Here is a 20,973-nt window from a genome sequence, read left to right on the forward strand (position 1 = left end):
CAGGAGCTGATGCAGAAGCCATGGAGGGATGTTCTTTACTGGCTTGCTTCCCCTGGCTTGCTCAGCTTGCTCTCTTATAGAATCCAAGACTACCAGCCCAGAGATGGTCCCACCCACAAGGGGCTTCTCCCACTTGATCACTAATTGAGAAAATGCCCTGCAGCTGGATCTCATGGAGGCATTTCCCCAACTAAAGCTCCTTTCTCTGTGATAACTCCAGCTGTGTCAAGTTGACACAAAGCTAGCCAGTACACCCTCTCTCTCTCTCCCCACCCCCACATGTCATGGTCCAGCATTATGTTTGCCATGCCTGTTGCCATGGTCTCTGCCATGATGAAAATATACTAAGACTTTGAAACTATAAACAAACCCCAATGAAATGCTCTCTCTTATAAGAATTGTTATGATCACGGGGCCTCTGCACAGCAAAATAGAACAGTAAAGACACCCCAACCATGAATTTTGGGCAATATTTATAGTACCAAGTATGCATTCTATCTATGCAACGAGTCTTAAACCAAATTAGATAGTAAATCCCTAATATAGAGAGAATATATATAATATTAATATAGAGAGAATATATACTCATATAAAATAATTTGATTGGAGTTAACCTACACAGGGGATAATGTTCACCCAGGAGCAAAGGAGGCCAAATTAATTTTTTTCTCAAAAATTAACTTTCAAAAGTAAAATGTAGTGCTGGGTCATTTGGCTCAGTTAATAAAGGCATTTACCCCAAGTCCTGAATACCTGAGTTTGATTCCTAGAACCCACAGGTGAAAGAAAAGAACTGACTCCTACAAGCAACACACACATGCATGCACACACACCCACTCACACACTCACACACACACACACACACACACACTCACACACACAAACACACACTCACACACACACACACACACTTACACACACACAATAAATAAATGAAGAAAGAAAGAAAGAAAGAAAGAAAGAAAGAAAGAAAGAAAGAAAGAAAGAAAGAAAGAGAAAGAAAAAGAAATAAATAAATCCTCTCTTGGTAGATTTTATTAGTTTGTAATACATATAGAGACTATGTATTTGCCTGTATGATGCTATGTACAAATGAATGTAACATTTGTACTTTGCTTGGTAAAAATCAAACTCATGGTTTGTTTTTTGGTTTTATTTTTGTCTTGGCTAATATAATGCAATCATACACTAAATAGTACCAAGGCAGAATGAAGTTACTGCTTACTAGCAAATGGGAAATATTACATCTCAAGAAACTTCAGGTTGCCCTACAGTGACACTTTGAAGAAAGTAGCAGCTTGATTTCTTTTTCACCTACCGTGGGACATGCTGTGACTTTTCTTACATGCCAGAACACACCCAAATGAACATCATAAATGGTATCTGGTGAGGAGAAAGGCCCAGCCACAAATCACAGTTAGACTAAGTAAGCAGAAAATGTAGTCAAAAATCATGTCTCTTAAGGTGAGCAGTGATCACACTATTAATCATTTAATTGAAGAATTCACTTCTAAGAAACTTATAAATAGGACTTGGGTTATCACTGTCCTGAAAATTTTAAAATATTTTCTCAAACAGAAGAAAGGTAAACCATTATCACTATAATGGAAAAAAAAAAAAAAAACAAAACTAAATCACATTGTAAAATGTCAATAACAGTGAGACAGAATTTTGGTCTAAAATGCCATGATATTTCCCAACCTAGCAATTTACCACTGAAAATAGTCGAAATGCATAGACATACATGATTTTCTAGTGAGTGCTGTGATTACTGTGTATGTTTAAAAATACTTTTCTGCCGTGTCTGCAGATTTACGCAGGAATTGCTGCAGCCCATTCAGAACACACCCAGGTTTCCTGACTCAGTACCCAAAGAACTCAGCCTACATTTGCAAATCATTTGCATATATGCAAAGTATATATGTAAACTGGGAGTGAGTCTGCTCTAAAGTCATATATAATGCAATCGTGGAATTGTACTTCTGATCGAAATTACTGCAGCAAGAGCCTTGTAAGTGATTTCCAGTCACATTATCTTCAGAGTTTCCAAATATGTTGCTGTTTTTCATGCTCCAACCATTGCAAGCCATGAAAGAGTTTCTTCTGGAGCAGCCCTGTGCATTTGCTTACCCTGCTCTTTTCCCAGAAGGACTGCTGGGATTTTCCCACCTTTAAGACTCAACCTGGGCATCACTGCATTCTGGAATCTGTCCTGATCCTCTTTGGAACTGCTTGCAGAAAAACAGTTTGCACATCCTTATCACCAGTCTTCATGACATTGTAGCTGTTTATTTAAACATTTATCACCCTACCAGAAGGTGTTTTTCAGGAGCACAGAAGGGATTGATTTTCCCCCCTTCTCACCTACTGTCAGAGTTTAGCCCATGCTAGTGATGCTGAAATGCTGACACTCATTCTCCCTTCAGGTGGTCTTCGCTAAAGGATAAACAAAAGGGAAAAAAATGACTTTGAGAAATAATGGGCAGTTTTTATTAGCAAATACATAACTTTGATCATTCTGAATGTGGGATTTTCTGATAAGTACTTCTCATGTGAGGGGGTAGGCCTTTGAAAGCTTGAGATCACTCCTTAATTCATTCCTCTGAATCTGACCACCACATTGGCCACCACAATAGATGAGAAAGGGACTCCCTTTACCCATTCAGTCACTGACAGTACATGAAGCAACATTGGGTGAATTGAGGTAAGACTCACTGGAAGCATTTTCCAAACAGAGCTCCCATCTAGCACTTGTAAATGCCATTTTTATTTCCTAAGATGAAGTGACAAGTTGAGAGCTGTACCCGAGCTGTGCAAAAATGTGACTTGGGCTGAGCCTAGAGTGTTTCTATCTAACTGTCCTAAGGCCTAGGCCTGGAAGCTCGTAGCCTCTATACAAACCAATCTTCTGCAAGCTCAGACCTTGACGGCTTTAGCTTCCAGTCTCCATTTGCTAACCTAGACCTCGGAGACTTACTGCTAATACGTTTACTCTTTCTAGCTCTTTCTGAACTCTAGCTAGCTGGTTCAACTCAGCTGTTCTGGCTCAAATTCCTCTCCAAGTTGGCTGATTCAAATTAGCTTCCCTTGGTTTGTAACTGAATTGCTCTGCTTTGAAAGCCTCCAAACTGAACTGAACTGAATTGCACTGAATTGAATCCCATTTGGTTCTCTCTCCCTCACTGCTCTTTAAGTAGCCTCTCTTTCCTGTCTATTCTTGTGAGAGTTAAGGCATATCCTATCTCTGACTCATTCTGTCAAATCTTTCTCTGATATGTCACTTTGTCTTCCTCCCCCTGCCGACTCCCACAACTGGACTTCATTGTTTGGGATCAAAGGTGTGTACTAAGGACATGTCTGTAAAGGGATTAAAGGTGTGTGACATGTCTGCGTTCAGCCAGATCATATCTTTGGATGGCATCCTTTGTCAGAGCATCCATGTTGCTGAATTAAAATTCCTCTACAAGTACTAACTAGACCTTACTAAGTTTCTACTATAAAATCAGACTGAGTGTATTCAGGGTAGTATGACCAGAGACACAGATCTAAAGAGTTAAAGAGTAGACTAATGTGTGATCCTATATTTATATATAAGATATATATAAACAAGAACCTATATTCCTGACAAATAGGACCAAGTAAAGATCTTGAATGCAGCCAGCAAATCAAAGTCTTGTGCCTTAAGAAGATTCTAGAATGAGTTGGAAGTCACAGCATGTGAACCCTACCAATCTCTCTTCTATAAACTCTTACACTTTATAATAACTTAGAATATTCAAAGTTTCAGGTATATTACACAACGTAATATTCAACAGCACCCAAATCTAAAGCATCAGGGTTTTTATTAAGTTAAGAAACTAGGAAAAATAGCAACAAACCCATAAGAGTTTTATTAATGCAAAATAATGCAGTTCTAATAAACAACATGCCACTGAGTGTACTTAAATTGTTCGTGCATGAGGAGCTTCCAACTAGTGCAGCAGGAGGCCTAAATATGTTAGAAATATCTCTGAAGTTCTCAGTGTCTATGTCTGTAGCCATCTTCCAGCACACCTGCATATCCTGTCTCCACGGCTCAAGATACTCAGTTGTTGCATCTGTTTTGACAATGCTATGGTGCATAGTATGGAGCACAGGTGAAGGATGTAAGTGTATGTCCAGACCTCTGGTCCCCACAGACCACCAAAGACTACCAGGAGTCCAGCACGTATGCAAAAGTGAAAAGTCTTTATTCAAGCTCAAGCTTGGACGATCCATCCTCTCTCACACAGTGACAGGTGTGGAAGGTGCTGAGCTGGTGTCAGCCTTATCTTTTATACAGTTTAAGCTGGGTAAGGGGCTTTCTAACTTGGCACTTATATGATTGGTTGGCATTTCAGAAAGCATAGCTTGCCTGAAATTTTGGCTAACATAAACTTTGCTAGTACTTGAGTCATTTGCCCTGGACATGACACTGACCATTTCCTCTTATCAAGGATAGGGTGGCTATTACTTGGTTCCTGGAAAAAAACTGTGGTTTTTCCAGTTACCAAGTTCAAACTGAGGACAGGCTAGACATAAGATGCGATTTGAACACAAAATAGAATTAGCTAGCTAGGTCATTCAAATAAACAGCACTTGAGACATATTTTTAATGCCAAGAATCCAATTACAACCAAGTTATTTCAAGGTAGTGCACAGATAAGGTCTAATCTGCTCATAGGATCTAAAGGTTTGGGTTAAAATGGTTTATATGAACAACTGAGATTTTCTTAGAAAAAGACAGAGAGGAAAAAAATATCTAGTTTCCTAGGGACTGAGAATTCACTAGGGAATCTTACCCTCAAAAGAGAAAGTTCTAATAAGCTTTAGGTTCAAGAAGGCTTGACATTTTTGTTGCTCTCAGGATTTGATGCCACAACAGAAGGAAAGAGTAGCAGTTCAGGGAGATATCTTTGTGGCTTATACTATCCTGTAAAGGTTAAAAGCAGGAACTTAGAGCGTTGGTTATACTCATAAGTGATACATGTAACATATATATATATATTATATTTGTATACTTTGTGTCAGTCTCCTCCCCTCAATGTTTATCAGAGCTTGAGCATAATGAAAACAATGCATTGTAGGAAGACTTTCCCACAGATGCAAACAACAGCCATGCTACCTTTCAAAAATGTAGAAGTGGAAGTGCAAACAGTTTAGAAAATCATTAAGATATATAATGCTGTTTTGATCTGATTTCACCAAAAATATGAGTAAAAAAAAATTAATGGACACTTGAAAGGGATCATTAAATTTAATGGGAAATAAACTTTTTTGTGAAACAGATCTAACCATCTGACATACCAGATCAATGGATATAGGAATGATGGATAATTTCCCATAATACTCTCAATCTTGAGTCTTTGATGATAACATCATCATTTGGACATCTAAGTGTGAGAAGCACAGATTTGTTAAAAACAATTGTGAGCAATCTGATTTAATTATAAGACTTCCTTCTGGAGTCCACAGCTATCGTCCTATCTACAATATCTTACAAGTGTGAGTTGCTTGTTTTCTCTCAATCTACTGATAAGAGATATTTGATAATTTATTACAATGAAAAAATCTGTTTAAAATGTAAAGTGATGTAAAAATGGAATACTGAAATTGGAGGAAAGTCTCAGCGGGTAGGAACATTGCTTGTGCAAACACGAGGATATGAGTTCTATTGTTAGCTCTCATGACTGCAACTCCAGCACTGTGGGAGGGGGGGGGGAGACCAAAGAACCCTGTCAAAACGAGTTGGGTGAATGGTGATAAACCAGGCAGAACAGAAGACATTTTAAAAATCAAGCTTCCACACCGGCAGGCACTAGCATGCACCCCTCCTCCACACACAAATCCCCACACTAAAATCAGAGTCACATTTTGTATTAAATCCACAGATAAAAATCAAAAAGGAGGTGGGACTGTCAAGGAATCAGACAAATAAGTAGTCAGAATCTTTTTCTTGGAGGATAAAATATCACTTTACTTCAGAAGGGGAAATGCCGGAGAATTAAAGTCAAAAGTAAAACCTACATCATATCAATGTCAAGAAAGCAAAGGAGCTAGTAGGTGTTTGTGGAAGTATGAGAAACAGTTTACTTTAAATTTTTTTATTAATTGTTTATCTTATTTATTAACATTAAAATGTTGTCCTCCATCCTGGTCTCCCCTCCACAAACCCCCATCTCATCCTTTCTCCCCTTTGCCTCTAAGAGGGTAAGCTCCATGCACCCACCCACTCTGACCTCACCCCTCTAGCATCACCTTATGCAAGCTTCCAGAGGACCAAGGGCCTCCCCCCCCAATTGATGCCAGATAAAGCAATCTTTCCTATATATGTAGCTGGAGCCATGGGTCCTTCCATGGTTTGTGGTTTAGTCCGTGGGAGCTCTGGGTGGTCCAGTTAGTTGATATTGTTGTTCTTCCTATGGAGTTGTAATCAGCTCTTTCAGTCCTTCCCCTAATTCTTCCATTGGGGTCCCCTGGCTCAGTCCAATGGTTGGCTCTGAGTATCTGCATCTGTCTTAGTCAGATGCTAGTAGAGCCTCTCAGAGAACAGTCATATTAGGCTCTTGTTAAATTTTAATGTTTCAGTTTGGGACTATATGAATGTATATGAATTATAACCTCAAGTTCATTATTTAAAATGAATAATAATGAGTCATTGCTCATGATATTAATATTACTCCACTTAATTTTCCCCTCAGCCTTTAAAAATAACCTACTATGTATCATTTTCTCCTATTCAGCCTACCCTAAAACAGAAAGAAAGCATCAAATACAGTAGATTTACTTAACATTGTCTCTAAAATTTAAATAAAATGTGGTTTGTGAAGCTATCTGGTTCCTGGAATGGCAGCATTTACAGTAGAACACAATAAGTTAGCGGTTCATCCATGCTTGAATTAGAAGCCTTTGTCCCTATATTGCAGTGTCCACAAGGAGTGCCGTCATTAGGGTGGGTACCTACTAGATTTTCACGTGATTGGAAAAGCCAACAACAGTTGATGACGACGTATTTTCAGGAAGAAGATGACAGATTGATATCACCAGTGTCTCCATTCCTACTCTGCTTTGAATACTTTTTTGAGTACCTCTCAAAAGCATCACATGTTGAAAACTTTGTCCCTATTTAGTGCAATTATTGGAATTATGAAGATGCTAACTTCCTTAGTATGTTACTTCATTGGTGAAGCCAGAGTTGGAGGGGAAGATCATTACACTCATCTCTTTGAAACAATATATCTGTTTCTCTTTTTCTTCTTGACTGCCATGAGCTGAGAGTCTCTGTATGCCCTGTGCTCCCAAATTTGAGATTCTGTCTTGCCATACGCTTCAGATAACTGCCAACCAGGGACTGAATTCTCTGAAACCATGAGCCTTAATGAATCTTTCCATTTTTAAGCTGTTTTTTGTTTGTTTGTTTGTTTGTTTGTTTTTATCAAGTGCTCTGTCACAGTGACAAAAGACTGGTTAAATGAAAATGGCCCCTATTGTTGAAATGGTCATTGTTGTTTATTTCTCCATTTGTGGGACAGACGCAGTTGGAATGAGCTTGTGAGAGAAATTTGGGGAATGGAGATGATGTGATACTTAGAAAAAGTTTAGAATATAATAAACGACCATCTTGAATTATTATTTTGATGGCAGTTCAGTAGAGGAATTGGAAAGACTGCTCACGAATCTTGCAGATAGAAATAAGGAAGCATATGGGATTGAACTAGATGCCACTCATATGATATTTAAGTGATAAATTAGTCTGGTATACCCATGTCTTAAGATTTTGTCTGAGGTTAATTTTAAAGGTTACACATTGATTAATCTTAGAAAGATTTGAAATGTAACTGAAGTAAATAACTAATAAAAAATGGAAAAAAATTTTAAAAATTTTAAAGAAAGAAAGAAAGAAAGAAAGAAAGAAAGAAAGAAAGAAAGAAAGAAAGAGAGAGAGAGAGAAGGAAAGAAAGTTAGTTAGTTCAAGTCAGCACAGCATTAGGCCGTCAAAGTTTTGTTAAATAACCCCCAAAGGAGGACCTCACTGACACAAATCTCTAGACCCTATTGCTCAGACACACTCATTCTTTTGAGATTTCTCAAAAATCATTTCCTCAGTACAAATAGTACAGTATAATGAACTTCTAGATGTCTAGGATCCCTGTAGGGAGACCTGGCCAGCTCATTCTTATGGCTGCCTCATTGTATCATATTGCACTGAGATTAATCCACTTTTCCATAAGTATTTGAGCTACAGATAGATACTTTCAGTGAAAGCTAGCATCTCTCTGAGGAGAAACTGTAAGATTATTAGGAGAAAGTGCTGTAGTTTGCATCCCTCCCCACTTGTCAACTATCTTAGTTGGGGTTTCATTACTATGAATAAACACCATGACCATGGCAACTCCTATAAAGGAAGATATTTCATTGGAGTAGCTTTCAGTTTCAGCGGCTCAGCACCTCTCAGAATCATCTCATTATCAACGTGGCAGAAAGCATGGTGGCATGAAGACAAACATGGTGCTAGAGAGGTGGCTGAGAGTTCTACATTTTAATCCATAGGCAGCAGAAGGAGACTATGTGCCACACTGGGTGTAGGTTGAGCATAGGAGACTTCAACACCCACTCCTCCAGTGACACACTTCCTCCGGTAGGGCCACACCTACTCCAAGAGAGTTATACATACGCCCTAATAGTACCATTCCTTATGGCCAAACATTCAAGCACATGAATGTATGGAGGCCATACCTATTCAAACCACCACGCCAACTACTCAACATATCCATTTTCTGCTTGTCTCAGCTGAAGGTAGAAGGTGACCAAAAATCATCGTTTGGAAATAACTCAGCTAGGCCAGAATTGCTGACTGTGTCCATCCAGAAACACAGTTAGGCATAAAAGTCTTTTAAAAACACTCAAGCAGATTATCTGGACTTTTCTATGACTCAGCAATTTCAATTTTGCACTTAGGGCCTATCGACAAACCTCTTCAGCAATCCTCCATGTCCAATTTTTATTGCTCACACATCTGTATATATTCTTAGTTAAATTAAAGCCACTTTCCTTCACACAGATGATACAAGTAACTACCTGACCTTTTCCTCATTGGAAATATTTTCCTCACAACCTTATTTCAAGGCTCCCCTTGAATATGGCTATATTGAAGCCATGACCCATTTGGGGCCTGACCTATAAGTCAAGTTTGTCCCATCTGCAAGACAGCCTGAGCTTCCCTTTCCCTTCTATAAAGTATAGATAGAAACTAAGAGGTTGGATTGAATGACATAAGGGTCTGTTCACACTGTTTCTTAAGTCTAATTCTGCCCTGTCAAAGTCATACTCTTTTCTCTCTACTTCAGCAAGAGAGAAAACAGTTTCACCAATGTCTGCACACTAACCATTTCCACATCCAAATACGTCAATCCCAACAATAAACTGAGGATGTATGAATGAGTTCACAGAGCTCATATTGCTGCCACAAGGCCAATTTAGCTAGGAATCCTGATTTTTACCTTGGTCCTATAGGCAATCATGGAGATGTGCAATATCAAATTCAACTCAAAACCTATACCAAATAATCTTCCAAATGGGCATTGCACAGGAAAGTAAGCAAATGTCTAGAAATGTCTTTGAGTAAATATCATGGAAAAAAATGATTAAAAATTAAACATTTTGCAAATCATCCTGAGGACTTGACTATCCCAAGTGAGCTTTCTGCGGCTGAAATTTTTAAGTTGAGAACTTCCATTAATAATTGTGACTTTGAATAAAAGTGACTCGTTCAGTGTCTTGTGCATTAAGCAGCACTGTTGCTCACTCTCCCTCCAGATTATCATTAGGACTATTGTGTTCTCTCAGCTTTTCCCAGGTTTCTTTAAATGCTCCTCTGACCTTGTCAATCAGTGGAGCTATTGCTATCTTCTGCTGTGGCTTTAGGACCTCATCATGTCTATTACTGTTAACGAGGAAAAATCATGTTCATCTGTCTGACCATCAGCACTGCCATCTGCAGAGCAGAGCTACCATTGTCCTGTCTAGAGAAGATGTGTTCATCTTTCCAGTGAAATCCTGAAGGCCTTGGTGAGTGGTGATTCCTGCTTTCATCTGCCTCCACACAATGGATCCACTCTGGCATGTCATAGTATTTTCATTTCTTACTATATTTTTGTCCCGGCATCCCTGCAAATGATTTCCTGAGAAAGGGAAAATAATTTCTCTAATGGGATATACAATCAATGTGTTCATTATAGAAATGGAAATCTTTGGTGGTGTATAACTTACCTTAACACCTACTAATTTGAAGTGATAAATAAAATTTAATTTCTATGGCAAAAAAGTGTTTAATCTGAATTATGCATATAAAACTCCTTATTGTAATATTCTCATTTGATCATTTATACTTCCCTCTTTTTCATGTTTTATTAATTTATGTATTTCACAATCGAGCCTGATGGTCCAAGTGCAGTCTTTGAACACAGGAAGGACTGTGAAAAAGAGTTTAGATTTAGGCTTACAAATAATTTGTGTCTGAGAATATGGAATAATTGCATATAAGAATTGAAATCCTCTAGGTTATATTACTGTCCTGTTACATCAAGAAAGGGGGAAACATTTATCTACAAGTAAATATCCTTACACAAGGGTTCTTCCATGTTGGTTATGGCAGGCAAGTGAAATGTTGCTGCGCCTTCAGAAATCTTGAAAAGATACTTAATTACAAATCACATCCATCTGACAAGGAAAAGTGATTTTTTTTTAAAAATAGCTATCAGAATTCAAAACAGCCTGGAGATTTTCAAAAGACGTACTCTTTCAAAAGTTTCAAACTGCAGTACAAAATAACAAGGCACACTGCCTTAAAGAAAAAGAAAGTTATACTATTGGTAGTTTAACAGATTGACACCAACACATCTAGTACATAAAGTAAGATGCAGCTGGAGAAACTCTAGAGGCCCACCCCCTCCCTCCACCTCGAGCTTTTCTGGCAGGGAGAAAAAGATGTATTTAGCTTGGATTTCTAGGTCACTGTCCATCACTGAGGGAAGTCTGGGCAGGGACTCAAAGAAGACGCTTGAAGTGGAAACCATGCAGAAATGATGTTTATTGGTTTGCTTCCAGGCTCACATCCAACAACCATTCATAGAAATCCCAAATCCACCTGCCTAGGGAGAGTAGAGTTGCCATTCTTAAAACAAATAAGTTAATTAGCAAAGAGACAATATCACTTAACACTGATGACTATCACGTGATGATCTTAAAAGCAAGAGCCTGTTTCCTAAATCAATTAGTAAACAGATTTTGCCAACAAGTGTTATGCTATCACATCTGCATCACCTACTGAGAGACCAAATCATATGGGTTCAGACTCCATCTTAGAGAACCTGACTGTCTTAGTCAGGGTTTCTATTCCTGCACAAACGTCATGACCAAGAAGCAAGTTGGGGAGGAAAGGGTTTATTTGGCTTACATTTCCATACTGCTGTTGATCACCAAAGGATGCAGGACTGGAACTCAAGCNGGTCAGNNAGCAGGAGCTGATGCAGAAGCCATGGAGGGATGTTCTTTACTGGCTTGCTTCCCCTGGCTTGCTCAGNCNACTCTCTTATAGAACCCAAGACTNCCAGCCCAGAGATGGCACCACCCACAAGGGGCCCTCCTCCCTTGATCACTAATTGAGAAAATGCCTTACAGCTGGATCTCATGGAGGCATTTTCCCAACTGAAGCTCCTTTCTCTGTGATAACTCCAGCTGTGTCAAGTTGACACAAAGCTAGCCAGTACACTGACCTAAGGTTGACCTCAAGTAAAAGAACAGGCCAGTACCTAAGCACCAGTTTCCAGGCTATTCCCCAACAAGACCTGTGTCTAATACCAGCTTCCGGGCTCCCAACACCTCCAACAAAACCTGCATGTAGCACCAGTTTCCAGGTTATTCTTCAACAAATCTGTACCCCCAGGTTACAAGCCGATCCCCTGATACTTCAATTCCTAACAACCACCAATCCGGAGGAAAGCAGAAATGAAGTTTATGGTTTGGCTTCCAGCATCAGCCAATTGTGTTAAAGGCCATAATGCCCCCCCCCCCCAATCAGATGTGTAGAAAGCTAGATATCCCCTTCTTGCCTCTATAAATGCGTGCCTGAAACTAAGCTCAGGGCTCCACCTTCTTGAGGTGTCAGGGTTGGTGGGGAGCCCAAATTCTAACTTGAATAAAGAGACTCTAATGTGATTGTATCAGTATGGCTCCTTGGTCATCTCTTGGGGTTCACGAACATTTCCAGGCACAACACTACAAGTATTGGAGAAGTTCAAGTACATGTGTATGGCTACAATAAGTTACCAAAAAGCAGTAGTATTGTTTGGCTTCTACCAAAAAAAGAGAAAAGAAAAGAAAAGAAAAGACAAGACAAGAAAAGAAAAGCTTTTTTGAGAAATTGCTCTGGCATCTAGCCCAACCCTACCCCATCAATGATGAGAGCCATGAAAAATTTCGTATGCTAATTACTGTAAAAGATCTTCCTAACATGGCCTCCACCCCCACCCCTGCTCTCTCCTCAGGGAGGCTATGATTAAATGAATCACTACCTGCACAATACTACAAAAATAATTAGCTTTATAAATAAGCAAAAGCCAAGATTGCTTTAAAATGAGGGGAGGGGGTGGCATGGAGCAGTGCCTGTATAACCCTGTGAGCATAAAGCATAAAACCTTCCTCTCTATGCAGGAATTTTTGGCTGAGCACAGAAAAGTTGTCAATGTGCTTTTTGATTTTGAAGAGTACTTCAAAAAATTACTTCCAAAAATAATTTTCAAAAAAATTACCTTCAAAACATCTACTTCAAAAAATAGAAACTGCATCATCTTGAATGCCTTGTTTGTTAAAAAAATAATAATAAATGATACAGAAAGCAGCTACTTAAGTATTTTTCTTCCCATGAACACAACTAAAGGAATCGTGACAATAAGAGAAACAGGATTTTTTTGTGGAAAAAAATAAGATTTTAAAAGCTTATCTCTCATCTTCTTTAGTCCAGTATGGGATAGAGCATAGAGGCCAAAAAAGATGAGAAGACCTGAAGAGGAATAAAGTGGTGAGACACTTTCAGGGCTTCCCTGTGTAACTCTTGGCTACTGTACACAGTTCACATGAGGGACATGTGTACAGGAACAAACCGAGTATTCTAACGCTGTATTCTTCAGTAGGAAACCAGAGACCATATCCAGGAGCTGCTTCTTCATGACTTAATCTTTTATGGCTGATACCAAGACAGATCCAGTGAATTACAGCTATTTGTGTTATAACATCTAAGCAGTTGCTTGAGTGCAAATGTCATCCACCAGAGGCCAATCACTGTCTTAAAGCACAGTTAAAGCATAGTTGCACAGTGGGCCCTATGTGAGACTCTGAGCAAGTTTCTATGGAAAAAGAGAACTTTGACTGAATAGGGGGAAGCAGAGGGTTTCGAAGCAGAGCCCAGATTTTTAGTGATGCCAAGAAGGGAATGCATGTAATTTGTAAAGCTCCCACAGGGCCCTAAAACATGATTAGTCAAACACACAGAAACATTTTCAAACCTTTCCTTAATTGTAACAGATGGCTGAGCAATAAATTTCTATTTGAAGCTAAAGGATGTGCTGCAAATATATCTGGCTGAAGTCCAGGCTTGCCAACATAGTATTTCATTGTTGGAAAAAAACTGAGTCTGTATTAGGAGACTGTTAGACTTGGCCCCATTAGCTGCCTGGGTAGAACTGTAATTATTGAAATTGAAACCTTTAATGGAAGGCAACCACAAACTTAAAAGGAACAAGCTTTGTATAATTGTCTCCTTGCATACAAAAACAAAAGAAAGAAAAGAAAGAAAATCAAAGTTAAACCCTAGACAGGTTAAATAATTTATTTTTCCCATACTGCTAGTTAATTGCAAAACTAAATTCCAAACTTAAACACCTGGTTTTCCACATCACCAGAAAGGATAACACTCAAAGAGAAAAATTAATAACTCTCCCAAAGTTACACAGGTAGACAGTAACAATATTCTATGTATATTCTGAACATCTCACTGGAGGTCTGGTTTCTGAGCCATATTCTTGAAGACAGGCTGAAAAAGAGTCCTCAGCTTTAGGCTTGCAACAGAGTTTCCTGTTGAGGGATGAACAGAATGGAGGAGTAAGTGTTGTCTCTGGAATTTAAAGGACACACATTCTAATCAGTGTTGTAACTAGGTAGACTGGTGATATACAAATCTCATAAAACCTCTGCATATTCACTAACAGTTAAGAAAATGAAGACAGAAGTACCAAGATCTTTGACGTGAGCTTCCAGTAAAAATAGTGATATGTCAACCACCCCACCAAGCATTCTGCACATTAGCTGGGCCATTTTTGATGTCCACATCAAGAATGTTCAGATTTTTTACGGTATAAGTTGTCAGTATGCCATTAACTTGAAATTGTTTTATTCTGCAAAAACTACATAAGCCACCACTTTGTGTCTTCAAATCAGAGGTAGAAGCTGGGCTAGAGAAAAGAAAATGGTCCATTCAGATAATTTTCACCCATCCATGAGTACATTTCAACCTGAGATGTAGGGCGGCTTTGAAAGCTTTGCTGTTTCAGTTTTGAATTTTGAGACATATTCTCACACTGTAACCCAGGTGGTCATGGAGTTCTTTATGTGGCCCAGGATGCCCTCAAACATCCTTTTGTCTACACTTCAATGGTGCTTAGCTTAAAGGTGCAGGCTCCCCTGTCTAATTTTAGGCTTCACATTACTCTATTTCAATAATCTGTCATTATGATGGAGTCCTTCAAACACTGACTAAACCTATGTCCTCCTCACAGGAACTGCTTCATTCCTTCATTCTCTTCCCACTCACACATCTGAGAGAAACAAAATTAGATATAAAACCATGAGTTAGAGGAAAAAGAGAGAGGTAGGAAGCCTTGTTGGCTGTCAGACAGATCTGGTGAAACCAGTCTTTCCTCTGGACACTTCCGCTTGTTACTGGTGTGCATCAAGAAACCCAACATCAAATTGATCCTGCAACACAGGGACTTATGGACAGACCCTGTTCACGTGTTCACACAAATGCAGTTATGCAATGACATTGCAAAAGGAGGAAGTCCAGAAGGTCAGCAGAGAAATGGTCTTGGCAAAAGATACATAAAAAAATAAGCAAGATGCAGTAAGTCAAATGTCCCAGACACAGAGGTGGCAGTTATTGCTAGCAATAGGTCTTTGAGGTCATCAGGCTGATGGATCTGGGGAACAGACATGATGAGTGCCACCAACATGGTGAAGAACAAGCATGAAGAGTTCAGGAGGTCACTTCATCAGCCTTTAGAATGAGGGACACTGTAAAGTTTCCCTGGAACACTCTCCTTAAGATTGTCTGACATATAAATAAAACTTAATCCTATAAGGAAGTTTATTTCTGCCACATGAAAAAAAATTGTCGACATTTTCTCACTTAAAATGTAGAGATATGAGTGTATATATTGTTTTACTATGAAATTTTATCTTTGTAGCTAACACAAAGTTACTGCACTACATGCAGGTTAGAAGTTTCAAATAGATTTTTTTCAAAAATGTATTACCGTGTGTGTGTGTGTGTGTGTGTGTGTGTGTGTGTGTGTACAATTTGTGAGATTTGAGTCTCTCTTCCAGCATGTTGGTCCTAGAAATCAAATTCATGTCATCAGGCTTAGTGACATTTCCCTACTGAGCCATCTCTCTGGTCCTGAAATGAATCTTGTTTACTAAAATCAAGAGGTCTGAAGCTCTAAGAGGAAAAGAATTCTATTTCCTTACTAATATGGTTAAGATGTAACAGGTTCCTTGGCAGACTCACAGATGTTAGCACTTTGGCCCAAGGTGGTGATGCTGTTTGGGAAGGTTGTAGAACCTTTACTAAGTGGAGCCTCATTGGCAGACATATGGGCTAGTTTTGGGGTTTTATAGCCCAGGCCTGCCTCCTGTTCTCTGTATTACGAAGGCCAAGGCAATATGACTAGCAGTGTCTGGACCCTGCTGCCTTGTTCCCCACCTCCACCATGATTAAAGCATACCCTTGAATTGTAACCAAGATAAATCCTTATCTTGCTTCTTCTCAGGAATTTTGTTACAGCAACAAGAGAATTAACTCAGACTCTTAGGTTCTCTACTTTCTGTAGCCAACCTGCATTCTTTGCTCCCATCTTCAAAGCACAAGTCTTTGACACCTTCTTTCTACCTTTGAGTCTCTTGCCTTCCTTATATCGATTACATTGAACCCACCTGGGTAATCCAGAATAATCACTCCATCACAGATCTCTTAATGTCATCATAACTGTAAAATCCCCTTAGAGGTATTCTTTTTTTTTAATTTTTTAAAAATTTTTATTAGATATTTTCTTTATTTACATTTCAAATGTTATTCCCTTTCCTGGCTTCCCCTCTGAAAGCTCCCATCCCAACCCCCTCCCACTATGTCCATGAGAGTGTTCCCCCACCCAGCCATCCTCTCCCAATTCCCCATCCTAGCATTCCACTAAACTGGGGCATCCAGCCTTCACAGGACCAAGGACCTCTCCTCCCATTGATGTCCGACAAGGTCAACCTCTGCTACATATGCAGCTGGAGTCATGGGTCACTCCATGTGTACTCTTTAGTTGGTGGCTAAGTCCCTGGGAGCCCCCGGGGGGTCCGGATAGGTGATATTGTTGTTCCTCCTATGGGGCTGCAAACCCCTTCAGCTCCTTCAGTACTTTCTCTAACTCCTCCTTTGGGGACCCCATGGATGGCTGTGAGCATCCACTTCTGTATTTGTCAGGCACGGGACAAAATGACAACCAACAGATTGGGAAAAGATCTTTACCAACACTAGATCTGATAGAGGGCTAATATCCAATATATACAAAGAACTCAATAAGTTAGACTCCAGAGAAACAACCCCATTAAAATGGGATATAGAGCCAAACAAAGAATTCTCAACTGAGGAATACCAAATGGCTGAGAAGCACTTAAAGAATTGTTCAACAACCTTAGTCATCAAGAAAATGCAAATCAAAACAACCCTGAGATTCTACCTCACAACAGTCACAATGGCTAAGATCAAAAACTCAGGTGTCAGTAGATGCTAGTGAGGATGTGGAGAAAGAGGAACACTCCTCCATTTTACTGGGATTCCAAGCTGGTACAACCACTCTGGAAATTACCTGAGGACCCAGCTATACCACTCCTGGGCATATACCCAAAAGATTATCCATCATATAACAAGGACACATGCTCCACTATGTCCATAGCAGCCTTATTTATAATAGCCAAAAACTGGAACGAACCCAAATGTCCTTCAACAGAGGAATGGATACAGAAAATGTGGAACATTTACACAATGGAGTACTATTCAGATATTAAAAACAATGAATTCATGAAATTTTTAGCAAATGGATGGAACTAGAAAATATCATCCTGAGTGAGGTAACCTAATCACAAAAGAACACACATGGTATGCCCTCACTGATAAGTGGATATTAGCCCTTAGAGGTATTCTTAAGGACTTGGAGTAGTTAGTATTCAGATATTGTTAAGGATGAATAAGGATAATTTAATGAGTATGTGTTGTAAGCACTCTTCTTGGGGATGAATAAAACTCTTGGGAACAAGACATTTAACTCTTTAAATGAGAGCATGAAGTTATGCCTGCATGCCTTGAGCAGAAAGTGGCTGCCAAGAGGCTCCCTCTTTGTCTTCTTGAACAGTCCACAGTAACTTGAGGAGCCACTCAGGAGTAAGCACCACTGCAGCCATTTCTCTCTACTGCAGAAAGCACTTCAGGGGGCTTTGCAGCACTCACGACCATTTCAAGTAGTTGCACTAGCATAGAGAGGCCCCTCTCTGGATAGTACAAGGGTATTTGGAAGACTACTCTAGGCAAGGCAAGCTTCCGTGAACTGTAGATGACATACATCCTCGGTTATTCTCACTGAGGACTGAAGAATGAAGACCTCCCAGTAACACACACACACACACACACACACACACACACACACCTCTATTTAGTGCAATATGAAATCATGGGACTGATGGAACTAGACACCTTACACTATCACCCTGTAATGGATAGAAAATGATCTGAACACAAATTTGCCAAGCCAAATATTGCCTATATGAGCAATTTATTTCTTGGTTCTGGTGAGTCAACCTGGTAGGTTTCTGTCCTATGCGTTAACCCTGTACGACTCCAGTAAAAGACTTCTCAGGAATTATTTTTATCTACATGTGATTTTATTTTGTGCAGAATGGGATAATCTGGCTACTCAAAGAACAAAGACATCCTCTTAGTACTTTTAGCCCCAGACTCACCTAGAAACAGGAGGAAGGCAGCTGAAGAGTTCCAGACAGAAACTGGAAACAGAACCTGCAAAGCACTGAGCAGACAGATGGTGAGAGACTATAAACAACCAAGGATGAAAGCTCCAGGCTCCACGTGCTGGAAAACTTCCTGAGAACTACCAAGGGTTACAAGCTATGGGTCCCAGCACACAATGATCAGAAATTACAACACTATCTGCTCGCTGCTGGCTGCTGGCATTAAAAATCCACAGCAAAAAAGTCTCATCTGTGAGTGCCAAGAGATCTATAACCCTCTGGCTTTTAAAGCCTGGAGAGCCTTAAGCCTCTAGTTCTCACAACCTAGAGCAATAACCCTCTGGGTTTGGAAATCCAACCCGCATCCATCTGGCACCCCAGTACTCAGCCCTGCCAATGCGAAGGGAACTGTGCCTTGCCTATTCATTATTTTCATCCAAAAGGAGCCAAATGACCTTTGGGCGGCCATTGGTGACTCTTTCACCATGCACATTAATATATTCACAGCTTCCAACAATTAAAAAATTGCTGTGTTTGAGAGTTCTCTGACCAAAAATTTAAAATTGTTGATTTGAAATTTTAAAAACTAACACATTTATTTCCACGTACCCTCCAGGTTTCTTGGACCTAATACCCTATGTTGAAAAATGATAAAATTGCAACACCTTTCATTCTTTCTGTCTCTCAAATCCTAAGATCCTTAAAAAGTTCCCCTTCTTGATTCCATTTCCATCTTTAACTTAGGCCTTCCCATTCAGTCCCTCAATTATATCAAAGGCATGGGAACATATCATCCTATCATCATTTTTTTCATTCTTCATTTCCAACACACTTCCAGAGTTACATCTTAACAACACCACATAAAGAGACTTATTTGAATGAAGCATAATTCATAAATTAAGAAGCAGCAAACTGAAAGGAGGTGTGGGCTGCTCTCCAGCAAGTTTGAAGGTCAAGCTTTGCCTCTTTGGCTCAATAGAGCTGCAAGGCACAGAAACTCTCCGACTGGATGAAACTAAGTACCCAGTTGTGTGGCATGAGTCTACAAAGGGTCTATAACCAAGTAGCTTCTTGGCTGTTTGTGTTAGGCCAACCCTCAGATGGGTTTTCTTTTGCTTTGTCTTGTTTTCTTTTGCAGTCAGTTATAATAAATCAAGTTCACTTTTCGCTTGCTTACTTATAAGTTCTGGGTACAGAAAAAGTCTTAAGGCAATGACCTCCTCATTTGTTAAAATGTAATAATGTGTCAGACTCTTCTTAATGGTCACCTATTGTTTAGCAAGATAAAAATCCAATTACCTCAGTTTGGCAATCAAAACCATTACACCTTCCTACCCCAATCTATTTTTTCCTTCTAATCCTTTTTTTTTTTTTCATATCCTACTCACATAAAGTACTCAATTCCTCCATAATATGCCCCTGAGAACCGAAAAGTTCTATGACTTTACTCATCATATTTCTGGAACCCCTGGTGTCTTCCTATACCTTGATATTCAAGCCAACCTTTTTGTAAGCCTATGGTACTAACCACATCTGTTAATTCTTCTAAACACCTTTTCCCTGGGGGCAGTACTCCATGGAAAGAGTCATTCCCACAAACAACAACAAAAACACACTAGTTCTTTTTGTATTTAATTTCAAAACTTTTTATTATATATATTTATTGGATATTTTCTTTCTTTACATTTTAAATGTTGTCTCCTTTCCAGGTCTCCCCTTCAGAAACCACCTATCCCATCCCACCTCCCTCTGCCTCTATGAGGGTACTCCCCTAATCTCCCACCCACTCTTGTCTTTTTGCTCTGACATTCCCCAACACTGGGGCATCAAACACCCTCAGGCCCAAGGGCCTCTCCTCCCACTGATGTCCAACAAGGCCATCTTCTGGCACATATGTGGCTAGAGCCATGGGTTGCTCCATGAGTATTCTTTGGTTGGTGGTCCAGTCCTCGGGAGCTCCAAAGGGTCTGACTTGGTTGACACTGTTGCTCGCTGTTGGGCATTGGGCTATACACAGTCAGTCTGGTCTCCAGTCGAGTTGAGATGTTGAACCCCAGGACCGGGTAGTGATAATTCACCTACATGGGACAGAAGGAGTTCTCTCATGTCTCCTGGGACCCTGGCTCCTGTCGAAGTTACCACACCTTCAGCCCCCACAAGAGAAGCATGGTTAGTAGTCAGGTAGGTAATGTCCCAAGCTTCTGACCTTCAGGGTAGACTCCTCCCCAGTTACCTAGCAACAGAAAAGATAGCACCATACTTTAGAGGGGCTGTTTGGCCCCTCCTCACTCTCACTTCTCTCTCTTTGTCTTCTCCTCTCCTCTCTCTTCTTCTTACTCTCTAGCCTTTCTTCACTCTCTTTCCTTTCCCCCTTTCTCCTCTTGGCCATGGCCAGTCTCGCTCTCTTTTACCTTCTCCCCTTTCTAGGTCTCTGCTCATCAAGATCCACTGTGCAGACTCTTGCCTGTCTGGGAATCTCTCCTTCAGCCCTCTCTCCAATAACCCCAGCCCCTGAGGTTTGGGGGGCTTCCCCTTGTCCACCTCACCCCCCGTCGAGTGGGGTCAGAGGCTTAGATGCCCCCCCCGGGCCCGAGTGGAAAGTGTCTGACAGCCCCC

Source organism: Mus pahari, chromosome 6, assembly GCF_900095145.1.
Source record: "Mus pahari chromosome 6, PAHARI_EIJ_v1.1, whole genome shotgun sequence".
Classification (NCBI taxonomy): Eukaryota; Metazoa; Chordata; class Mammalia; order Rodentia; family Muridae; genus Mus; species Mus pahari.